Here is a 26,452-nt window from a genome sequence, read left to right on the forward strand (position 1 = left end):
ATTAGAATGACAACTATATGAGTTTTTGTATGACATGTATAAATATATTGATTTTGTGTATCAATAGAAATGTGAAAATATGTGTATGATATTTGTAATTCAAGTTCTCATATTAATAAAGAGCCATATTAGTATGATATTAGTCATGTATGTTGACAACTATGTGAAATTATAATCATGCAAACATTTGTGAGATGTTAATATGTTTATCCTATATTATTGCAATATGAGGAGTTACCATTTGGTAAATAAAATGAATTATTTGAGAAATGAAATTTTCCATTTAAATGTTTACCATCTCATTTTATGAGATAAGAAAAGATGAACCTAAGGGGGTTACATCTTTTAATGGTTGTGTCTTACCATTGCAAGAAAAATGGATCAAGGTGGATTCAAAAATTGTGGGATAACATGTTGACTCAATAGACTTATAGTCTAGAGTGTGGTCAAATGAAATATATTTGAGAATTATTTAGTGACAACAATTCTTAAATATTCAATGAGACATTTCAAAATTGGAGAAGCAATTTTGAATCTTTACACCAATGGTGAATAAAAGAGAACTTTATTCATTTTGGTTAAAGATGGTGATATGCATAAATTAATCTCAATGAGGAAATAATTTTAAACAAAAACATAAGAAATCAAAGTGTTTAAATAAATCAATGAGGGTTTATTTTCTTTGATTTAAAGTGTTTCAAGAATTGACATCTTCAAATTGATTTTGATGAGAAAATCAATGGATGTAAAATTGGCGTTTTCAAAAGAATCCCAAAGAGACTCTTAAGAAGTACACAAAAGTTGTTTAAGTGATTTCGGGATTATTTAGACAACTAAAATTGAAAATTTGTTATTATTTGTTTGAGAAATTCTCACATTACATTTGTGTTCACATTTTATTTTGTGAAATATATAAAAGAAAGCAACCAAGTGAAAGTTACTTTCAAATAAGTGTGCCTTGCTTTAGCAAGTAAATAAATCAAGATAAACATTGAGGTTTTTTATCTTGATCTATTGAGTGTTTATCATGAAGCTTAAGGACTCATGATGAACTTTGAGAATCATAGGTCTAGATTTATCTTGGAGGATAAATGACTTATTAGAAATGAAGAGATTTCTATTTTAAAGTGATATTTATTATCACTATGTGAGAAAATGTGGGGGTGATGCTCCAAAGTTAATCAATTTATTTTCTTGTTAATCAATTGATTAATTTGGTCATCCTATCAAATAGGTGATTTGGAATTCCACATTTTAAATCACATTGGCTATATGTGTATAGAATGGATAAATCTAGACATGCTTGGTGTCTAAAGTTACTATTTGTAATATTTTGATTCAAGAAGGAATCAATTTAAAACATAAAGGAGAATTTTAGAAACAAAGAGATTTCTATAATTAATATTCAAATGTTTATCTTGGATATTAAACTATAAAATAGTGGGGGTGTTGACTATGGTCAAAATCACTATTTGAAAGGGGTAACTATTTTAATCAAACTATGGCTAGCAACAAAGTTTGAATAAAAATAATGAGAGTGTCTAAGTATGCATACATGAGAAAAGAAATGATTCAAATGGAATCAATTTTACATCTCAAGAGTTGGGACCTAGACTCCCTAAAGAGATTCACGGTTGATGGTAACCTATCTTAATACTAGTAACCAAACTAGTATTAGGTTCAATAGGTAATAACAAGTCAATCAAGTGAATAGATAGTAGTACTCAAATTTTGTCCCATCTGAGATATGAGTACTAGTGTGTTACGGTTTTTTAATAGAACTCAGTCTTGAAAAGACAAGTATTTTAGGGTAACAAAATACTGTAAGAGTTCTACCTATATAGACCTAGGGGTGGTGCCGCCCCTCATGAGATTTGGGAGTCATTCTCAAGAAAAGTGTATGAATGGAATGTGCACATGGCCATTAACGGTGCAAAAGTGAGACATTGAGGTCTCAAGTGAACACAGAAAAGGTGTGTGTGTTATCACTGGTTTGTTATCAAGGGATAGTGGTTCAATACTTCGGCAACCAAAATTTCAACAAACTTTGTGATAATTACACTAAGGTAAAATTCAAGTCGAAAGACATTTTACTTTATGCACCAATGCAAAGGTTTCTATAGAGAGTGATTATTTAATCAAGTGGGGGAATATTATATTTTAATATAATGTTTGATTGGTTATATAAGTGTTACAAAAATTGATTTTTTAATCTAGTGAGGGAATGTTATATTATTTCATATAATATAGTATTAGATTAAATAATGTGACAAAATGTGATTTGTCACACAAATGTGATTTGTCACACCTTGTAACATATTATTGAGAGTCACAAAATTGGACTAATGTGTGTGCCCAAATGTGACATATTTTGGAGTTACAAAATCAGTTACAAATTTGTAACTCCCAAATATTACCCAATAATGTGTATATTATATGTTACACATTTGAGATTGGATTTCATAAAGTCATGATGATATATGACTGTTGGAGACATGTTTTTAACTCCCAATAGGTGTTTGGAGGTTACAAAATCATGTGGGAAAGGATTTGGGACGTTTTGGAACGTTTTGGAAAAATGACTTTTTTGTGCTGAAAATGGTCTGTGGCCGCGGCCTGGGGGACAGAAGCCAGTGGCCGTGGCCATTGAAAAGTCCTGGCCGTGGCCAGTGAGGCTGACAACCTATGTGAATTTTCAGTTTTTTCCAAATTGAACGGTTCTAACATCCCAAATAACTCCCAAATCTCCAATTTAATTTCATAAACATCCAATTAAACATTGGTAACAGCCATGGGGGTTAGTGGAATTTGAAATTCAAAAGGGTATCTCAAACTCTATAAATAGGATCCTAATGCTCACTTGTATGACACACCATTTTTCATCCACAAAGCACCTAGCTGAAAAATACACCTTGAGGCTTGATTATTCCAGAGAGCTATTTCCTAGAGAGATCCCTTAGTGCTTAGAGAATAGGGGAAATAAGCTTTTGGACAAAGGTCTTGAATCTTGTTCAAGTTGGTGATCCCCACTACTCTACACTTTGGTTGTGTGAGAGTTTGTTTGTGTTTTCATTCTTTTACTCTTGTTCTTCTTATTTAATTGTATTATTATAGTATTGAGTTTGTAATCTTCTTCCTCGACATCCTTTTTATTTACTTGTATTTTGAGCAATTGAGTTGTAATACTTATTTAATCAATATTATCTTGTCCATTGTATTTTTGCATAGAGTTGTATTTGGTTTTTCCATAATTCCATTGAGAAATTATAATATATATTCTCTAACACACGAGGTGCTTCTACTGGCCGTCAGGGTGGAAGTGACAACTGGAGGAGTTTCCCAGTGTGTCCGCGGTGCAGACGTCGACACCAGGGTGAGTGCAGGATCAGGGCCTGCTTTGTTTGTGGGAGTGCCAGTCATTTGAAGAGGGATTGCCCTCAAGTCAGGGAGGAGGAGCAGAAGTAGAGTGACAGTCTTGCTCCTGCCAGGGTATTTACTTTGACACAGACGGAGGTGGAGGCTAGCCCCTCAGTTGTGATAGGTCAGATCTCTAGTGCTGGTTCCTTGTATACTGCATTGTTTGATTCAGGGGCTACCCATTCATTTATATCTGCTAGAGTGATAGATCAACTTTGTAGACCTAGTGGTGTGTATGCTAGGGGATTTCAGACTTTGTTGCCAACAGGAGAACTGGTAGTCTCTAGGAAATGGATTAGAGCATTGCCAGTAGAGGTAGATGGTAGGGAACTGTCTGTTGATTTGATTGAGTTAGAGATGGATGACTTTGATATGATTCTAGGCATGGATTGGTTATCGAAGTACGGGGTAACGATTGACTGCAAGCGCAAAATGGTGACTTTTGAACTGGAAAGGGAGGTACCCTTTGTGTTTGTGGGGATAGTTGGTGGACCACGGGTACCAATGATTTCAGCATTGAAGGCTAGAGACCTGATGCAAGAAGGTTGCATGGGATTCCTAGCGAGCGTTGTGGATACCTCTAAGGTGGTGTCGGTTGGACCGGGTGAGACTAGATTGGTGTGTGAGTTTCCGGATTTGTTTCCGGAAAATTTTCTAGGGTTGCCGCCGCAGCGGGAGACTGACTTTGTTATAGAGTTGGTACCAGGAGCGGAGCCAGTACCCAGGTTACCTTACAGAATGGCTCCATTGAAGGAGTTGAAGATTCAGTTGCAAGAGTTACTTGATTTGGGGTTCATCAGATCGAGTTTCTCGCCATGGGGTGCCCCAATATTGTTCGTTAAGAAGAAGGATGGACCCCTTAGGATGTGTATTGATTACAGGGAGCTAAACAAGTTGACCATTAAGAACAGGTATCCACTGCCTAGGATCGACGATTTATTTGATCAGTTACAGGGAAGAACAGTGTTTTCCAAGATAGACCTCCGATCAGGTTACCATCAGTTAAGGATTAAAGAGGAGGACATACCAAAGACCGCTTTCTGAACGAGGTATGGACACTATGAATTCCTGGTTATGTCCTTTGGATTAACCAATGCCCCAACAGCCTTTATGGACATGATTAATAGGATTTTCAAGGATTATTTGGATAAGTTCGTGATTGTGTTCATCGACGACATCTTGGTGTATTCTCAATCAGAGACTGAGCACGAGCAGCATCTGCGATTAGTTCTACAGCGGTTGAGGGTGCATAAGTTATATTCTAAGTTTAGCAAGTGTGAGTTTTGGTTACCATAAGTTACATTTTTGGGCCATATTGTCAGTAAGGAGGGGATTCTGGTTGACCCAAGTAAGATTGAGGCAGTCAGAGATTGGCCTAGACCGAGCATGTGAGAATACAAAGAAGTATGAGCAGAGAAGACAAGGTATGTCTGGACGGATAGATGTGAGAATAGCTTCAAAGAGTTGAAGCGGCGATTGATCACTACGCCAGTGTTAATTTTGCCGACGGATAATGAAAAGTTTGTAGTTTATTGTGATGCGTCCAGACAGGGTTGGGGGTGTGTGTTGATGCAAGCTGGTAGGGTGATAGCCTATGCATCAAGATAGTTAAAGGAGTATGAGCAGAGATATCCCACGCATGATTTGGAGTTGGCTGCAGTGGTGTTCGCACTTAAGATTTGGAGACATTATCTTTATGGTGAGAACTGCGAGATATACACCGACCATAAGTGCCTGAAGTATTTCTTTACTCAGAAGGACCTGAATATGCTCCAGAGGCGGTGGCTGGAGTTGGTTAAGGATTACGATTGTGATATCCTATACCATCCTGGGAAGGCTAATGTGGTGGCTGATGCATTGAGTCGGAAAAGCCCAGGACAGTTGTTTTGTTCGAGATAGATATCTGATAAGCTAGCTGAGGAGATGACCAAAGCAGGTATAGAGTTGGTGGTTGGTCAGTTGTCCAACATCACTCTCCAGTCTACACTCCTTGAGAGGATCAAGGAGGCATAGGGGAAAGATTACCAGTTGAGAGGTCACAGAGAGAATGTCTTAGTCGGGGAAACTAAGGACTTTTCTATTTCAGAGATGGGATTACTGAAGTACAAGGGTCGGATCTGCGTTTTGATGGATTCTGACATCCGGCGTGAGATTTTAGATGAATCGCATACCACTCCCTATTCGTTGCACCCAGGTACAACAAAGATGTATCAGGATTTGAGAGTTTTGTATTGGTGGTCGGGCATGAAGAGGGATGTGGTGGATTATGTGGCCAAATGCTTAACTTTTCAACAGGTCAAGGCTGAGCATCAGAGGCCAGCGAGGTTGCTGTAGCCTCTGGGGATCCCAGAATTGAAGTGGGAAGATATCACCATGTACTTTGTGGTTGGTTTACCTGTTAGGACGACTTATATTGTAGAGCAGTATGCTGAGTTGTATGTCAAGGAGATTGTTCGACTTCATAGGGCTCCGAGGTCGATAGTGTTCGATAGAGACCGCACCTTCACTTCCAAGTTTAGAGAGAGTCTGCAGAAGGCTATGGGCACGCAGTTACGATTTAGTACCGCTTATCATCCTTAGATAGATGGGTAGTCTGAGAGGACGATTCAGATATTGGAGGACATGTTGCGAGCCTGTGTGCTAGATTTTGGGGGATCATGGAGTAAGTATCTCCCTTTGATCGAGTTCTCGTATAACAACAGTTATCAGGCGACCATCAGAGTGGCTCCATACGAGATGCTTTATGGAAGGAAGTCTAGATCACCTGTTCATTGGGATGAGATAGGTGAGAGGAGATATCTGGGTCCAGAAATGGTTCAGAGGACCAATGAGGCGATTGAGAAAATTAGAGCACGAATGCTTGCTTCCCAGAGTCGTCAAAAGAGCTATTTAGACCTGAAACGCAGGGACGTGGAATTTCAGGTTGGTGATCATGTGTTCCTTAGGGTTTCACCTTTGAGGGGAGTGAAATGGTTTGGTGTTCGGGGCAAGCTGAGCCCTAGGTTTGTTGGCCCCTTCTAAATTCTGGAACGGGTTGGAGAGGTAACTTACAGACTAGCAATGCCTCCAGCTTTATCAGGGGTTCATAATGTTTTCCATGTGTCCATGCTTCGGAAGTATGTGTCAGATTTGACGCACGTTCTAAGTTATGAGAATCTGGAGCTTGATAAGGATTTGTCCTACGAGGAGAAGCCGGTTCAGGTTCTTGACCGGAAGGATAAAGTCTTGCGGAGCAAGACCATTGCCTTGGTGAAGGTGCTGCGGAGGAATAACAAGGTTGAGGAGGCGATGTGGGAACTTGAGTCAGAGATGAGGGAGCGGTATCCCGAGTTATTCACGTAATTTCGAGGATGAAATATCTGTCAGGAGGGGATAGTTGTAATGACCCAAATTTGCTAATAGAGCTTAGGGCCTTGATTAGCGTGCCTGGAAGGCAATAAATGATTTAATATGTTAATATGTGAATTTATGTGAATATGTGATAGAAATGCATGTGTTAGTTGAATTAAATATGCATGTGGGCCCCGTGTGGATATTAGGGGTGTGTTTGTGATTTTAGCCCGTTGAGGGCGTAAATGTGATAAATATGATATGCATCCGATATATTTCTGTGTAGCATGATCCGAGACAGTCCTGGGGAGCGGTTAGCCAGAAAGTCACAACGGGGTTGAGAATCCGACTCGGGGCGAGTCGAGGGGTATTTTGGGTATTAGATGTACTATGGGATTATCGGGTTATGGAAATAAATATTCGGAGATATATTTGAGGATAGAATGTCTAGGAGGGAATATTGGGGAACATTTCCGGTACCCCGAGCCTTGAGGTAACCCTATAGACTTTAGTTGAATAAAACAAAACTTAGAATTACATAGAACTCTCATAAACTGACCCACTTCTTCTTCTCTCTCTCTCTTGAAGTGGTTTTCTCTTCTTTGGAAGCTTAAGGAAAATCTTGGTGAAGTTAGCTAGAAGCTAAGGGAATTCAGTTGGGATTTTGGGGAGATTAAAGCTTGGAACTTAGAGAATTTGCACAGAGGCATAACTCATCAAGGTAAGCTCTTAATATGCTGAATTGTGTCAATTTTGCAGCTGGTTTTAAGGTTGTATATTGGAGGTTGCATGTTAGCTAAGTTTGAATTGGGTTTTGATTGTTAGGCTGAGTTTTGGGGGCTGGTTTTGATAGGTTTTGATGTTAAGATTGGGCTAGAACCTTTGTGATGATTATCTGGAATTGCTAGCTTGATTTTGGGTATAATTGGATTGATTTTTGAGGTAGAAACAGGGTGATTTTTTGGGTTCGAGGGGTAGGGCCGCGAATTTGTTCTTGCTAAGACGCAGCCCCTTTGAAGTTGGTGCGTCAGGATTTGAAGGCGCGCCGAGGCGCCCTTCAACAAGGGCCGTAGCGCGTGTGGGCTATCTTGAGGCAAAACCTCGGGTTGACCTGGGGGCTGCGGCATGGGTCTCTAGGGCCTCGACGCTTAAGGTATTTTTGGGTTGTAGAGGGGTGTTAGGCTCGAGAACTCCATGGTTAAGGCTCGGGATGGATTTTATCACCCGGATGGATAGAATTCAAGGTTTCCGAAGTTAGAGATATGGCTCAAAGTTATTTAATGGATTAGAACTTGATGGATGAATGTTGTTTATGTGTTGTGACTAGGGTTTCGGCGAGGCTCAAGTTAGAGGACTGTGCTCGGGATATCGGTGCTCGGAGAGCTCGGGACGCAGGTAAGAAACCCCTGTACCCATTGAGCTTGTATGCAGGGCTAAGTCCAATATGTCTGAATTGCAGGGCGTAGCCCTTTGGTTGAATCTGTTAGTGTTTCGTATTCTTTTATTATGCTATGAATGCTATTGTATAAATTTTCGGCGAGAGCCGGGAATGGTGCAGGCCGAGGTCGGCAGGGGCTGGAAATGGCAAAGGTCTGGGAATGGCATTGGGCACGTTGAGTGCAAGGCTGAATACGACAAGGGACCAGGAGCAGCGTTGAGCACATGGAGTGCGAGTTGCCAGGGTGAGACCCTAAAGGATACCTGTGATATCCTCACGGTGAGGACTGCGAACCCAGGGCTTGGTAAAGTGCCTAGGACGGCTTGGCCGTATGTGTTTAGCCTTGTGATGGCCTGTTTATATGCTATGTGTTTGTTTTGCATATGTTATCTGTTTGTGGGTTTTCTTGCTGGGCTTCGTCTCACGGGTGCTCTGTGGTGCAGGTAAGGGCAAGGAGAAAGCCAGCCAACCATGAGTATAGCAAGCATGAAGCGGCGTGTACATGTTTGGCCTGCCTGGCTGCCATAGCCGTTGGATTTTGGGAGATGATCGTAATTTAACCTAGATTTTGTCATTTAGCCGACTTGGTTGTACTTATATGCTGTAAATATTTCTAAACAGTGTTTTGGGATCCCAAGAGTTAAGCTTTTATGATTTTCAATGAAAAAGAATTATTTTTCTAAAGTTTCTACCTTGTTTACAATTTAATTATACTTTTTCTTTAAAAGCCTCAATTAGCAAGTGATTGCACGTTTTTAAACTCACTTAGTAACGACTCTAAGGTAGTAGGGCGTTACATGATTTAAGATACTACTTTTTTTATCATGTTTTTTCATTTATTTTGAATTTTAAATACTATTAAATTAAAATATTTTTTTTATAAAATATAATTAATTTTTTAAAATATAAAAAATTGATTTATTTATTTATATTTCAAAACATTATAATGAAATATTAATAAACATAACTTTTTTACATTTATTTCATGCACTAATAACTTATATATATTTACAGATTAAATATTAGTATGAAAGGATCGAGATTGAGATAATGAACTTAAAACTGTTCGCAATAAAATAAAGTTATGAAATCTTTATATTAATTACTGCTAGTACTGTTCACTAACATTATGAATGCAAGACCTAGATCCAGGTCACTAGTGTAGTAGGGCACTTTAGTGAATGTATTTTATATATAGTGATATATAGAACTGGACAAGATGTGATTAGTTAATACTTGTTTAAACACTGTTTTGTTGTATAAATCAAACACATCAAAGGATGATCATATGCATGATGATCTTAATCCTAAGGTTACTATGAACTCTTATATATGTCATATGATCCTTTGATTCATGCGTTAAGGTTTGTCAGAATAATCAGGCTAAGAATAATTGTTTTGGAGACTTAGTGATATATATGGCTAGGGACATAGTTTAATAGACATAGAATCTATACCTTCTTATAGATTGAATAATGATTCCCTATTTGTGACAGTCAATGACTCGTGATCCATAGGGGGAAAGACCGGGTAAAGCTATGCAATCCCCCATCGCTTGGGGAAGGTCAAGTATGACGATTCTAAGACTGTAGGTATGGGACTACACTGTTGAAAATGCCTTAAGTGGATTGATTGGTACTACCTATGCCTACAAGATGCATCTTCTGTTCGGTAGCCCATCACTTGAGAACTCCAAAGTCAAGCGTGCTTGACCTGGAGTAGTTTCATGATGGGTGACCTCTTGGGAAGTTTTCCCAGTAAGTGTGCGAGTGAGGACAAAGAATGTTGGAAAGACTCGTGTTGGTTTGTAGGGCCAGTCGTTATTCCAGGAAGCAGCCATAGTAACGTGCGGCGTTACAATATTGGGTTGACTTTTGTAACTGTAAAGGTTATGAGCGCTCACGTCGCAAACTTGTTGCGACACAACCTTCACTAGTAATGTCAATGGTACACTAGCAACTAGATATAGTTAAAATGGTAAAACAGTAATTCTATTCCTTTTTAATTATGAACCATTATTAGATGATTAACGTTGTATGTAATGATTATATCAATGGACACTTTATTTTTTAAGAAAGTACTCTATAAATATATGTCTATAAATATCAAGAGTTCAATCTCATATTTATAGCAGAGTGTTTATCCATAAATCAGTTGTTGATGACGTGGCAATGATTTTTGACACGTGGCGGAAACGTAGCAGAAATACGGCTCGCCTATCGACCAACATTATTTTTACACAAAGAGATCAAGTTTTATATACGACTAGCCTGGTTGTATATTCGTTCATTTATGTAAAGATCTGTACAGTTTTGAGGATATCCGAGAATATCTCTTCATTATGACCTGCAGATCCGATCATTAAGGATAGATATTATCTCCTAATTCATGTAACTCTTCCTGAGCCTATAAATATACAAGAGATATCTCAAGGAAGGGGATCGATCTTTTATGCTTAGAGAATTATATTGCTATTATTCATCACTGTATTGATTTCTTCCTCTAAGGTCCATGAAACTCAGGAACCCTTGTTCTTTGATCACACCTTGGAATTCAATATAAATAATAGTATCAAGTGGCCGTAGGTTATTACCAGTCATTGGGGCCGAACCACTATAAATCCCTGTGTTCTTTATCTTTCCATTAGATTATTTTCAAGCTCTATAACATTTTCTTGTCGTTTCATAGACTATGTGTTGTTGACCAAAATCAGGGTCAACACAAAGTAATCATGAAATTAATAAATATGATTATGTAATCAGAGAGCTTTGATAGTGAGGACAAAACACATTGGAAAGACTCGTGTGGGTTTGCAAGGCCAGTCGTTATTCCAGGAAGTAGCCATAGTGATGTGCGGCGTTACACTATTGGATTGACTTTTGGAACTGAAAAGGTTATGAGCGCTCATGTCGCAAACTTGTTTCGACACAACCCTCACTAGTAAAGTCAATGGTACACTAGCAACTAGATATAGTTAAAAGGGTGAAACGTCAATTCTATTCCCTTTTAATTATGAACCATTAGTAGATGACTAACATTGTATGTAATGATTATATCAATGGACACTTTATTTTTTAATAAAGTACTCTATAAATATATGTCTATAATTATCAAGAGTTCAATCTCATATTTATAGCGGAGTAATCATAAAATTAATAAATATGATTATTTAATCAAAGAGCTTTGATTAATAATCTAATATTTATTGGAGCTTAATATTATAGGTCCATAGGTCTCTATGGTGGCTCTATCAACAGCATATAAAGGTAAGAGTTGATACAAGGGTAAAACTATAATTTGGAAATTTCAGAAGAATTTTATTCTTTGGGTCAATATACACTTATATGATAATTGAGGATGAATAATTAATTTAGAATTAATTATTAAAATTTTGAAAATATATATATTTATTTAAATATAGAATTTCGAAATGTATATATAAAATAAATAAATTAATTTTTGAAATTAACTAATTTATTTGAGTGGGAGAAAATAAAAGTGGTAAGTCAAAATAGTTTTGATTTATTGATTTTTAAGAGATGATGATAATGATGATCATAATTTTGAATTTTGAATTTAAAATTTAAATTTGAATTATGATTGTGATCTTTTTCTTAAATAGATAATACCATATTTTGTGGGAATGATTTATTTAAATAAATAAAAGAAAATACGAAAAATACAATATTCCCTGAAGCAGGGAATACTGCAGCACGCATGACACAATCCAGGACTGGGCCATGCATGTAAGATGATAATGATAAAGCATCATTAATTTTTTTAATTTATTTATTTAATTAATCAATAATTTGAAAATAGATTTTTTCAAATTTGGTAAGTTAGATATTACCTAAATAAATTCTTATCATCATTATGATTCTATTAATATATTATTATTATTATGAATAATAATTTAATATATAATCTCAATATGTATTATGTGATAATAAGAAAGAGAGCAGTGATTCAGAAAAAAAATTCAGAAAATTGTCAGACAAGAAACTCTCATCTTCTACTATTATTCCAGCCTTTCTTAAGCCATAATCCAAGTACTCATGTGTTGAGATAAAATTTTGATTTATAAATTACAAACCATTGTTCTCTATGTGCCCACACACATCTTGAGGTGTAGAGAACATTCTAGAAGATCGTGACCTAAGTACTCAAAGTGATGGATAGGAAGATCGTTATTTATACAAAAAGACTCAAGGACACTTGATAGACTTCAAGAGGTAAATATCTCTGTTCTTGAATATTTGTATACACTTGCATATAATATATTAATATGTTTATAATTATATATATGTTGCATGATTAATAATATTGCATATTAATGGTTCGTGTCTGGATGTATTCTTCAACATATAAACTGTTTTTATATGAGAGGTGAAAAACTTTTTGTTGTTAATAGTTGGGCCCACCATGCCATTTCGCTGTGCACTCTGATTATTTTTCCAACAATATTCAGTGTTAGCAAGATTGGAAGGGAATTCTTGGAATTTTGACCATTTTACCCCCGTGGACATTTTTGGTACTCCGAGCCTCGGGATGTACTTAGAGTTACTTGAACATTAAGTAACCTCACAAAATACAAAACACTCAGCAAACACACACATACACACTCTCTCTCTCCCAACCGTTCTCTCTTTCTCTCTATTTTGGTATAGATTTCTTAAGGAAAAACTAAGGGAATTCAAAGAAAATTGAAGGCTTGAGTCTAGGGTTGGATTAGTGGCATCTAGGAGGATTCAATCTACATCTGAGGTGAGGTTACGAACTCTGTTTTGATTAACTTTGCCATGGTTTTCTAGAGTTCTTGAAGTGTTCTTGAGCTTGTGGCTCAAGGTATTGAATTGGAAATTTGCAGGGGTTTTGAGTGAACTTAAGGTTAGGTTTTGTTGTTGGTAATATGTTGATACTATACTGGGTATGAAGTGTGGTTTTTGGAATTGTTTGGGATGATTTATGGGTAAGAATTTGCTTTAGGAAAAATCTAGAAATCTGGGTTTGTAGGGTCATGTCGCAACCTTGTTTTTGGGGTGCCGCAACCCGCGTGAACCCATGACTTGGGGTTTTCTGTTTTGCATAGGGGCACCGTGACCCTTTTGGGATGAGTCGCAGTGCGTGTCCCTAGGAAGGTAGGAACAAAGAACCTCTGACTTGAGGCACACCGCGGTGCGCATAAGAAGAATTGGCGAGGAAGGGTTTTGAGTGACAGAAACTCAAACCTAAGGGCTCGGGATCGATTCTACTACAAAGTTTAGTAAAATTCAACGTCCCGGAGGCTAGGACTTGGTCCGGAAGCCTTTACTCACTCGTTATTGGTGGGATTCTATATTATGGTTGTCACTAGGTTACCGCTAGAGGCTCAGAACAGGGATCGCGCTCGAGGGTCATTCTTATTATACGTTGCACCCTCACCCGAGGTAAGAAAACTGCACCCAATACGTGTTAAAATGAGATTATCTGTGTAATTAGGGCTCGACCTCGTTAAGGAACATGGTTATTACTGTGTTTGTATCTAATTGGCCAGGATATATGATTAATATGTATGCATACTTGTATTATCTAAAGTATGCTTATCTGCATCTAGTTAGTTGTATATGCTTATCTGTATCTGGTTAAGGCATTGGCTTATTATTCATGGCCAAAAGAAGCGTGATGTGTTTTGGTTGAGAGGCTTAGGCCTAATTAGGGACGTACTATTACATTGACCGACCCCATGGTCGTTTAGAAAAGACCAAAGCGCTTGGCTAGCTCTATGGCTAGTTCATAGAGCTAGGGTAAAGGGTCCAGGTGACTCTATGGTCACATAGCTAGGGCTTAGGGTCCTAGATTGACTCTATGGTCATCTACTTAAGGAAAAGGGCCCCAGATTGATTCTATGGTCATCTACTTAGGGTAAAATGCCCCGAGTTGACTCTATGGTCATTTATTCAAGGCAGCGAGCCCAGAATGATCCTATAATCATTTATTTGTAATTTTATGCATGCATGAGTAGATTATTACTGCTAGGCATGCTAGATATGCATCGAGAATCTATATTTATAGTTCATGCACTTATTTATAGTTTTCTTACAGATCCTTAGCTCACGGGTGCTATGTGGTGCAGGTAAGGTGAAAGGGAAGTTGGACTAGTAATGAGTTGGAGAGCTTCAATGGAGACATGTAATATGCGGCTGCTCGACCACCACAGTCAGGGTTATCTTGGAGGAACTAGGGTTGTATCCCTTATTTTTTCACCTTAGGTCGGTTGGTTGAAACTTTAGAGTTGTATTAACCTTTTAAACATTTTTTTGGGATCCCATGTATGAACGGAAATATTTTAATGAAATGGTTACTCCTTTTTAACAAAATTTCTTGACCCTAACCATTGTCATTAACCTTAGCTACACGTTAATAACCAAGGGACTTGATTAGAAAGTCTGGCACTATTTAAAGTACATAGTGTAATGGTCCTAGATTAGGAGGACGTTACAACTTTGTATCAAAGCTGCCAAATTTTAAGGGTTCCTTAAGATTGACCGGGCATGTACACTCGCCACTAAAGGCAAGCCCGACTCAGCATTTTGTAACTACTTATGTGATTAAGTAATTAACTATTTCAATCAACCTATGCGCCTTATCTGCATGCCTTATTTGGAAGCATGAGATATTTTGATAGGGCCTGGCCCTTGACTATAGCATGAATGATAAAGATATGCTTATTAGCTTTGTTATTGCTTGTGAATGCAAAGGGAACACTTATTAGCGTTGCTATATGGGCATGTAGATCAAGACATGCTTATTAGCGCTGTTATATATATATATAAATATATATATATGTTAGGAGATGCATATTAGCACTATGATTGATTATAAACGTTAAAGAAACGCTTATTAGCGCTGTTAATTTCATATAGGCCAGGAAGTGCTTATTAGCACTGTTAATACTGGTAGAAATTATAAGAACATGCTTATTAGCATTGCTATACATGTAATGCCCCATGTCACTATGGCTACTTCCTGGAATGACAACTTGCCTTGCAAACTAATACGAGTCTTTCTAGCGTGCTTTGTCCTCACTCCCACGCTTCCTGGGAAAACTTCCCATGCGGTCACCCATCATGAGACTAGTCCAAGTCAAGCACGCTTAACAATGGAGTTCTCATGTGATGGGCTACTGAAAAGAAGTTGCATCTTGTTGGCATAGGTAGTACCCATTAATCCATTTAAGCCCTCTTCAACTGTGTAGCCTTATACCTACACAGTCTTAGAATCATCACACTTGACCTTTCCCAGGCAATACGGGATTTTATAGTTTTTACCCATTCTTTCACCCTATGGCTCACAAATTTCTGACTGTCACAATCACACCCCCCTTAGGGGTCCGACGTCCCTGTCGGCCACACTTCCGGCTGAGTCAAGGCTCTGATACCATTTGTAATGCCCCAAGTCACTATGGCTGCTTTCGGGAATGACGATTGGCCTTGAAAACTAATAAGAGTCTTTCAAATGAGCTTTGTGTTAGGAACAGTTCCTAGTGAGCAGCGTAAATTTCGTTAATGATATACAATAAAAATTTTCATATAAACAATCTTAATATGCGGATCCTTTAAAATATGAATATTAAAATAATACGACATGATTTACCTCTTGTAGCCTATAAAGAATCCTTGAATCTTTCTGTATGTATTTCGATCTTTCTATCCTTGCTTGAGTTCTCACACCTTGATCTTCCAAGACGTTCTCTACACCTCAAGATGTGGGTAGGCACATAGAGAACAATGATCAATTTTGTGAATCAAAAGTATTCTCAACACATGAGACTTTTGATTATAGGCTAGAGAGAATAGGTTTTTCTTTTTGTGAAAAATATGATAGTTTTTCTTCTCTGTATCAAAAAAATGTAAAAACTTGTTGTTTCTATTTTCTATCAAATATAATATATACTGTAACGCCCTAATACCTTAGAGCCGTTACTTAGTGAGTTTAAAACAGAAATCGTGCTTTTGACTGACTCTAAGTGGTTTCTAAAACCAAAAGTATGAATAAACCAGAGTTTAAGGCTGTACTCATTGAAAATGTTTAGTTTCATTGAAAACATTAAGTATCAAACATCTGGGATCCCAAAAATAAGGTTTACAAAATATTTACAACTCAAAAATAGATTTACACCAGGTTAACTATCAAAAGAATGAGTCAATACAGCCATATACAAAATGCCCCCAACCAAAGTAGTCGGGTAGGCCGAACATGTACGCGCCGCCCCCACGCTCTCCATACTAATGGTCGGTTGACTGACTCCTTGCTTTTACCTGCCACACAGAGCACCCGTGAGCCAAAGCCCAGCAAGAAAACCCAAATAGTACATAACATATGCATAGTATATAACTGACATAACCCACTGATAAATAGGAAAACCATCAGACTAAACAAGCACGGCCATGCCGCCCCAGAGGCCTTACCAAAGCCTGGGGTCTCGGTCCTCACCGTCAGGATAACTCATGTATCCCTTGGGTCCCACCCTGGCTATAAGCACCCCATGTGCTGAGTGTTACTTCCGGCCCCAAGGCCGTACCCGGCCTTCGCCGCTCTCTGCCTTAGCCGTTCAGTTCATTATAATCATTCAAACATATAATAATTCATTCGAGGTCATACATTTGCAAGTAAAACAATCTAGGGCCATGCCCTGCAATAACACTGTGGGCCCATGCCCTGATCCCGGGTGTTACGGTTTTCTTACCTTTAAATTCGATAGCCTTGATCACCTGACTCCTTGAGCACGATCCTACTCGAGCCCTAGCGCTTACCTAAGAAAAATCCATAAGTCAAAGTCATTACCAAACCTCAAGTCCAAAACCTAGCCTCGGGACCAATCCCGAGCCCCCGGGAAGTCCTAGATCCCCAAAACAAAGTGGTGGAATCGAGCCCCGAACCCTAGGTCAAAATCCCTTAACAAAAGCCCAAAAATCCCCTTCTGTGAACAGTGCAGCGCTACAGCGCTCTAAAGAGGGCGCTGAAGCGCTACAAGCAGAACCACCCCCCCAGAAACAGGGGCTAGCGCTACAGCGCCCCCTGACTAGCGCTGTAGCGCTAGTTGCAGCCAGACCAAACCCAAAAATCGCTTCTTGCGATTTCCTTCTACCATTTCAACCCCAAACTTGTCCAAATCTTTCCCAAGCCCAAAAACACACTTATCAACACCTCACAATCATCCCAAGCATCCCAAGAACTCATACCCCAAGCTCAAGCAACCCAAAACTCAAGATCTACCATAATGAACCCAAAAACTAGAAATTCATTCAAACAACAAAGATAGAGTCTTAGAAATCATATCGTGGATGGAAATTCGACCTTGAGTTGAACCCTAGACCTCCTTAGCTTGCTCCTTTACAACCTTGACCTGATTTCCCCAAAAATCCCATCTATTTAGCTCAAATACACAGCTCAAACCAGTCAAGCCCTAAAACTGAAATCTCCAAGAACTTTCCTCAAATTTCTGATGTGATCTTGCTAATCCCTTGCCAATCCTCAAGTCTAGCTTAGGATCCTTGATGCCCAGCCTATCCTAGCTCTCCACTGAGCTTAACTCTAAGAAAAATGAAGGAAAATGGTTGGGAGAGCCACAAACCGATTCTTTGGAACAAAAACCCTTCAGCTTTTCTCTTTTTTTTTTTCCTTTTCTTCCTTCTTTCTTTCTTTTTCAGCCTTAACTCTTTTCTACTAAATCCACTAAGTATAAAGCCCCCTTTTACTTATCTCTAACAAACCTAAAGACCAAAATGCCCTCCCTTAATAATTCCAAACCTATATGCCCATGTAGGGACATTTTAGTCATATTACCCAAATTCTCACTAATTCCTCAAGTGTTCCTAATAATTCCCGCTCGCTACCCATTACCTGGTTAATCACCAATTATACATTCCTCATCATCAAGATTAACCTCAATATATTTTCCAAATTCTCATTTAAACTCCCTAGGCTTAACCCAAGTCGGGTATAGATTCCCGCTTTGACTTTTCCGCTAACCCGCTCATTCTAGGATCGTCTCGAGTCACAGATCACAGATATCAACACAGTCATGCCCAAAATGGCCAAATTACAATTATGCTCTTTCTAAGATAATCAGATCTACATGCATACTAATTCACATAGTCATGCATCTCAAATAATCAAATAGACATATAACGTGCATTAAATCATAATCATGCATTAAACTCATTAAAGTCACACACAAAATCACATTATGCCCTCCAGGCACACTACTCAAGGCCCTTAAGCCTTAATGGCGAACTTGAGTCGTTACATATACACATTATTACCATAATAATCATAATGAAGAAAAATCAATTATATTTTAAAATAATAACGATGATAGACAAAAATCTAACATTTAATTTTAAAACCCCTTTTAAAATGTTTAATTAATTAATTAAAAAATAAAATTTAAAAATCTAATATCAGATACATCTAATGTGCCACACGCATAGAGCAGTCCAACCCCTATGCGTATGGCCTATCCCTGAAAAATAGGATTTTAAATTTTTATGTGTTTTTACTTTTAATAAATTAATAATTAGATATTCAAATAAGGTTTCATCTTTTTAAGGAAAAAGATAACAACTCAAATTTCAAATTTCAAAATTCCAAATTTGAATTTTCATCATCTTATTATTAATTAAATGAATATGATAATCAAAACCAATTTTTGACTATCCATATTTATTTATTCACACTTAAATAAAATAATTGATTAAAATCAATTTCTTTTATTTCTACACAATATCGAAATTGCACAAATGTAGTATTAAATTGTTCAACTTCAATTGTCACATAATTGCACATTTATCCCGAAGAATAAATATTCTCTCAAAATAGCCAATTCATAGTTTAACCCTTGTATCAACTCTTACCTTGATTAGTGTTGATAGAGCCACCCTGGGGACCTATGGACCAATAATTCCAAGCTCCAATAAATAAAAGATTATTAACCGAAACTCATTGATTGAATGATCATATTTATTAATCTCATGATCATTCTACTATAAATATGAGAATGAACTTTTGTGAATTAAAGACATATTTATTGAGTACTTTATTGTAACCATAAAATGTCCATTGATATAATCCTCTATTGATGAATCATAATTAAATGATAATAAAATTACTGTTATACCCTTTTAATTATATCTTGATTTCTATTGTACCATTGACTTTACTAGTGAAGGTTAATTCAAAATATGATTATGAATTTGACGTCAATAACCTTTTTAGTTCCAAAAGCCAACCCAAAAGGGAATCATCATTCAATCTATAAGAAGTTATAGATTCCATATCTGTTAAACAATGTCCCCAACCATATACATCATTGAGTCCCCAAAACAATTTTTCTTAGCGTGATCATTCGGACAAACTATAATGCATGAATCAAAGGATCAAGTAACATATATAGGAGTTCATAGTAACTTAAGGATTAAGATGAGTTTGTATATGATCATCAGTTGATGTGTTTTATAATACTACGAATGATATTTAAACATGTATTATTACATCACATCTAGTCCAGTTCTACATACTCTCAGTATGCAAAGTACCTCTACTAAAGTGTCCTACTACATTAGGAACCCAGATTTAGGTCACATGTATTCATAATACTAGTGGAGTGTACTAGCAATAGTTAATCTAAAGATTTCATAACTTTCTTTTAGTGCAAACTATTTAAGTTCATTATCTCAATCTCACCAATATGAGACTGAGACCACATAGATGAACTTGGGAATTTTCTGATATTTACTTAATATTATTAGCAATAATATAGTACTTGAGCTACATATATGCAATAATTCAATTCATTTATTTATTTCATTAAAACCATTTTCTACTAAAATTGCTTTGAGGGCACAATTCTTAACAATCTCCCACTTGCTCTAAAGAAAATGAGGCATTTCTCTTAACCCATGCTTCTTACATGACCCTGAAATGATTTGATAGATAAAGTCTTTATGAACGAATCTAGAAGATTATCTTCAGAGGCAATCTTTAAGACAACAACATCTCCTCTGTTGACTATCTCTTAGATCAAGTGATATGTCCTCTTGATGTGCTTTCCCCTATTGTGACTTCTGGGTTCCTTTGAATTATCTACTGCCCCACTGTTATCACATTACAGAACAAGTGGCTGATCCATGCCTAGAGCAACTTCTAGATCAATGTAGAACTTCTTGAGCCACACAGCCTCTTTTGCTGCTTCACAAGCTACTATGTATTCAACTTCCATGGTGAAGTGTACAATACTAGATTCTATAATGCTTCTCCAAACTACAGCACCTCATCCAAGTGTGAAAACTGATCCAGATGACTATCTTTGTCTAATTGAAAATCTGAATTATTATATGCAGTGGGGTTCAGGTCTCCACCTAAATACACAAGCATGTAATCTCTAGTATGCATAAGATACTTGAGAATATTCTTTACTCCTGTCCAGTGACTCAATCCAGGATTGGATTGATAACACCTGACTATCCCTACTGCATAACAGATGTCAGGTCTAGTGCATAACATTGCATACATTAGACTACCTACTATAGAGGCATAGGGATACTGTCTCATGTCCTCCTCTTCTTGAGGTGTTTGTGGACATTGTTCTTTAGAAAATTTAACTCCTCACCGGGTAGGCATAGTGCCCTTCTTGGAGTTTTGCATGCCAAAGCATTCTAGCACTTTATCAATATAAGTTGCTTGAGATAGTGCAAAATTTTGTTCTTTCAATATCTAAAGATCTGAATTCCCAAAACATATTTGGCTTCTCCCAAATCTTTCATTTGGAATTGCTCAGCGAACCATTTCTTTACTTTTGATAATGTTTCTATGTCATTCCCAATCAGTAGAATATCATCAACATCAAGAATGAGAAATACCACAATCTTATCTTTGATTTGTTTATAAACACAAGGTTCATCAACGTTTTGTTCAAAACCAAACATTTTTATTATTGTATCAAATCTAAGATTCCAAGATTTCGAAGCTTGTTTAAGTCCGTAAATAGACCTAAGAAACATGCAAACCTTTTGCTCTTGACCTTTAACTTCGAACCCTTCTGGTTGAGACATGTAAATGATTTCGTCAAGATAGCCATTCAGAAAATTTGTTTTAACATCCATCTGCCAAATCTCATAATCCATGCATGCAGCAATGGTAAGAGTATGCAGATAGATTTGACCATGGCCACAGGTGAAAAAGTTTCTTCATAATCAAATCCTTCTTTCTGTGTGTAGCCCTTTGCTACTAGCCTTGCTTTGAAAGTCTCTACTTTCTCATCTGCTCCTCTTTTCTTCTTGAATATCCATTTGCAACCAATAGGTTTAACATTTTCAGGTGAATCTTCAAGAGTCCAGATAGAATTTAAATACATCGATTCCATTTCAAGGTCCATGGAATTTAGCCATTTTTCTTTGTCAGAATCTTCCATTGCATCTCTATATGTCAATGGATCATCTTTGTTTGTGTCAGACACAAGCATCTAAAGTTCATGTTCATAGCGTATTGGTTGTTTACCAACCCTCCCACTACGACGAAGCTCTCTATTGAACTGACTAGAACTGGTGATATCCTCTGGCCGTTTATCTCTTGCCATTGCTGGTGATTGGTCTTATTTACTTGAGACTATTTCCTCAAGTACGACTTTACTTTGAGGTTTGTATTTATTTATATAGTCATGCTCCAGAAAAGTAGCATTGGTAGATACAAACGTTTTGTTATCTTTAGGACTATAAAATATACCTTCTTTTGTTACTTTGGAATATTCCACAAACATGCACAATTCAGTGCGTGATTCCAACGCCCCAGTCTTTCCTTTAAGCACATGGGCAGGACAACCCCATATACATAAATTGTGTAAACTAGGTTTAGTACCATTCCATAAGTCCAATGGTGTTTTCTTAATAGACTTAGATGGAACAACATTGAGTATGTATAGAGCACATTATATTGCATAACCCCAGAATGTCAAAGGCAATGATGAGTAACTCATCATTGATATAGCCATATCAAATAAGGTTCTGTTCCGTCTTTCTGAAATACCATTTTGTTGTGGTGTTCCAAGTGCAGTGAGTTGGGATTTAATTCCATGCTCACGCAAATGGTCCTCAAATTCATAATCTAAGTACTCTCCACCTCGATCTGATCGAAGCATTTTTAGTGATTTACCTAATTTCTTTTCAGCTTCTGCTTAGAATTCCCTAATCTTATCATAGGTTTCAGATTTCCTTTGCATTAAGTACAGGTAACCATATCTCGAATAATCATCAATGAAAGTGACAAAATCTCATAACCTCCTCTAGCTTGGACATTTAGTGGACCACAAAAGTTCGTATGTACAAGTTGAAGTGGTTCTGTGGCTCTTGAACCTTTAGCAGAGAAAGGTTTTCTGTCATTTTTCCTTCTAAGCAGGATTCACATACTGGGAGAGAACCAATGGATAGTTCTCTTAAGGGACCATCCTTTGTTAGTCTGTTAATTCTGTCTAGACAATTATGTCCCAATCTCAAATGCCACATATATGTTTCACTATCAGAATCTGTCTTTTGTCTTTTAATAGATCTAGGATTTGTAGTTTTAAATAATTCAGAATTATAAACATGCTCTACGTTGGGCTCTAACTTGTAAAGTCCACCTCTAGACTTTGCAAAACAAATGTCCAAACCATATTTCGAAATAAGAATCGAATTATTATTAAAAGAAACATTAAAACCTTGTTAATGCAATTTGGATAAGGAAATTAAATTTATAGTAAATCAAGGAATAAAATAAACATTGTACAACATAATAAATTTATTATTATCAAAATCTAGGCGAGCTTTTCCAACTTCTGCTGCCAAGATCTCTCAACCACTTCCAACTCTCATGGTCACTTCTTCACGAGCCAGCTTCCTTTAATTACTAAGAATCTGGGAAGAAAAACAAACATAATTAGTGGCTCCAGAATCAACAATCCAGGATGATAAATCATTTTACACTAAGAAAGATTCTAAAACAAGTAAATCAAATTTACCCTTCTTTTGGTCTTTCAGTTCAGCCAAGTACTTAGGACAATTCCTTTTCCAATGACCGTCAACTCCACAATGAAAGCATGCTCATTTCGGTGCCTTCTTTTTGGAGTTCTTTGCAGAATTAATCTTTTTGGAAGACTTGTTGGTCTTCTCTGGTTGTTTGTCCTTTTTCTTGTCTCTTCCTTGACCACCCTTCCTCTTCCTTGAATTGCCAGTTGAAGTGGAAGGCTTGGTTTCAGCAACATAGTTGGTAGTGAATGCCACAAAAGCGGGTGTTTGCAACTCAAAAGCTAGTTTCCTCCTCAACCTTAGTGGAACTTTTGTTTAGAGATTCAAAAGTTTGCAACTCATTCAAAAGTTGGGTCATATTGTACTCCAACCTATTCATAACATAGTTGGTAATGAATGCCGCAAAAGATGGTGTGAGAGATTCAAGTATCATACTTACTTAAGTTCTCTCATCAATGGTAGCTCCATGGATTTCTTAATCGTGCAATATGTTGATCATGTCTAGGACATGTTCTTTGACAACATTTTTCTTCATTTTCATATTCATGAAGCTTCTAGTAGCATCATGCCTGCACTTATCAGATTGCTGGCCAAACATGCCTTGTAGAGATTCCCAAGTCTCATAGGTTGTTTCAATAGTTTCAAACTTCTTTCTGAGCACATCGCTCATACTAGCAAGCATATAACATTTGGCCTTATTGTTAGATAAGATCCAATTGTCATATTTCTCTCTTGCAGTTTTGGTAGCAGTGAGAGTAGGAACTTCAGGACATTCCTCAATAAGAACAAACATGTGGTTTTCACATATCAAAACAATGTTCATGTTTGACTTTCATTTCATGTAGTTATCACCAGTCAATTTCTCATTAGCAAGTAAAGAAGTTACATGATTTTGATTGGACATATTTCTGAAAATTAAATAAATAAAATATAATAAATTAATGCATATAATAAATATCAGTTTATATTTGGAATAGTAAATATGATGCATGAATGCAACATATAAAATAACACATAAAAATTAATTACTAATCCACAATAGACTATTTTGAAACATTAATGGACCGCCTTATGGTAGGTCAGACTAATCACAAATTAACCTTGAGACAAGATCTCAACTCCATAAGTGAAAACTTAATATCTCCTTTTTCTCTTTTGACTTATGAATTACCGCTAGTTTGGTAAAGATGTACTAGTCGCGCTCAAAAGCCTAGATACATCTGAGGAGTGTAACCCATTATTTTCGATCCATGACCTAACTCAAGAGTGAGCCTTAGGGTCAGTCAAACTTGAAATACATCACTAATCTTATTCTCGTGAAAGAAGTCAACCTTGAGATAAAATAAACATATTTAGAAGTCTTTCCATAGGGAGGCCACAAATGGAGGTGACACGAGGCCCTTCCTATGCCTCTCGGTGTTCAACCAATAATGGAGACCATGAGACTTATTGTCATAATTCCCTTTCCCACTCCCTATTTTAATAAAATTGTATTTTTCTCAAAATCAATATTTTGAATTAGGTTGTAAAAATAATTAAATTAATTTTACCAAATTATATTCTAATTAAATACTAATCCAATTATGCAAAATAAATAATTGTGCCCTAGATTTTATTTTTCCCTTTTAAATAGAATACCATTTTATTTAATAAAACAATTTTATTAAATGAGAAAATAAAGAAATTTAAATTATTTTTTTACCATCTTAACTAATTAAGTCTAAATAAATTATATGAGTTATCAAATAAAATCATATAATCAATCTTAAGCATGTTTCTAAAATTATGCATGCTTAATATGTACTATGTGGGTAATATGTATGACATGTTATTATACATGATAAAGTATTAAACAATTTAACCATGTTCAAGCAAATAAATAAATGAATAAATAAAAGCGGGTTGGGTGTTTTGGGTATTTCTAGAAAATTACAACACTTGCAAAAAATACACAAAAATAATTTAACTAAGGCCTAATAGAGAGCAACTCCTTTGATCTTGGACCTTCCCTTTTAGTCTTTGGGCCATTGCCATTTGAATTTACCATTATGAGTTAAATAACCTTTTAATTATTTTAAATAATTTAAAATAATGAAACTTTGGCTTTTAATACCCAACAAGTTATTGAGGCCCAATTAGAATTTGGACTAATCACAATTAAGTCAAAATTTATAATTAAAACACTTTTTTAATTATATTGGCCTTAAACATGCCCAAATGGATAATTACACATCCATTAGGGTTTGTATGACACAAACCCTAACGGGTGTGTTAATGGTGGGTTGTGGCTGGTCGTGGTGTAGTTGATGGTGCGCAGGAGGCTGGGTCGCGGGGTGCCGGCACGGAGAGCTAGGAGCTAGGCAGGGGCGCAAGCACGTGGGTCTGGGCGCGTAGGGGCGCAGGTGGCTGGGCACATGCAGGGGCGCTCGCCGTGGGTGTGCGGGAGGCCGAGCGCGCATAGGGGTGCATGGGCGCTGGGCGTGTACACTACTACAGGGGCCGCAGCTCGGGCCTCGGGGTTTGGGATCGGGGCTCAAGCCCATTACAGAATTTTTCTAGAATTTTAAAAAATAAATTACAAAATTCCTGTGCCCAAAAATGGCTTAAAATTTTTGTATATCTAGAAAAAAATAAGAACATTTCCTAACCCAAAAAACACCATAAAAACCAACCCTTAAGAACATAAACTATTTATACACAAACATCCATCAATTCATATATTAAAAATAATATAAAAATGCATATGATACCCACACAGTAATTAACATATGTAGGGATTAAAGATGGCTCTGGTGCCAATTGTTAGGAACAATTCCTAGTTTGCAGCGGAAATTGTAGTAATGGTATACAACAAAAATTTTCATATAAAAAATCTTTATAAGAGGATCCTTTTATATAGTATATGTTAATCAATATATATATATATATAACATGAATATTAAAATATTATGAAAAGATTTACCTCTTGTAGCCTATCAAGAATTCTTGAATTTTTTCGTATGTATTTTGATCTTCCTATCCTTGTTTGAGTACTCAGACCTAGATCTTCTAAGACGTTCTCTACACCTCAAGATGTGGGTGGGAACATAGAGAACAAGGATCAATTTTGTGAATCAAAAGTATTCTCAACACATGAGACTTTTGATTATAGGCTAAAAATAATAGGTTTTTCTTTTTGTGAAAAAGAAGATAGTTTTTCTTCACTGTATCAAAAAAATATGAAAACTTG

The sequence above is a fragment of the Humulus lupulus genome, chromosome 4 (genome assembly GCF_963169125.1).
Source record: "Humulus lupulus chromosome 4, drHumLupu1.1, whole genome shotgun sequence".
Classification (NCBI taxonomy): domain Eukaryota; kingdom Viridiplantae; phylum Streptophyta; class Magnoliopsida; order Rosales; family Cannabaceae; genus Humulus; species Humulus lupulus.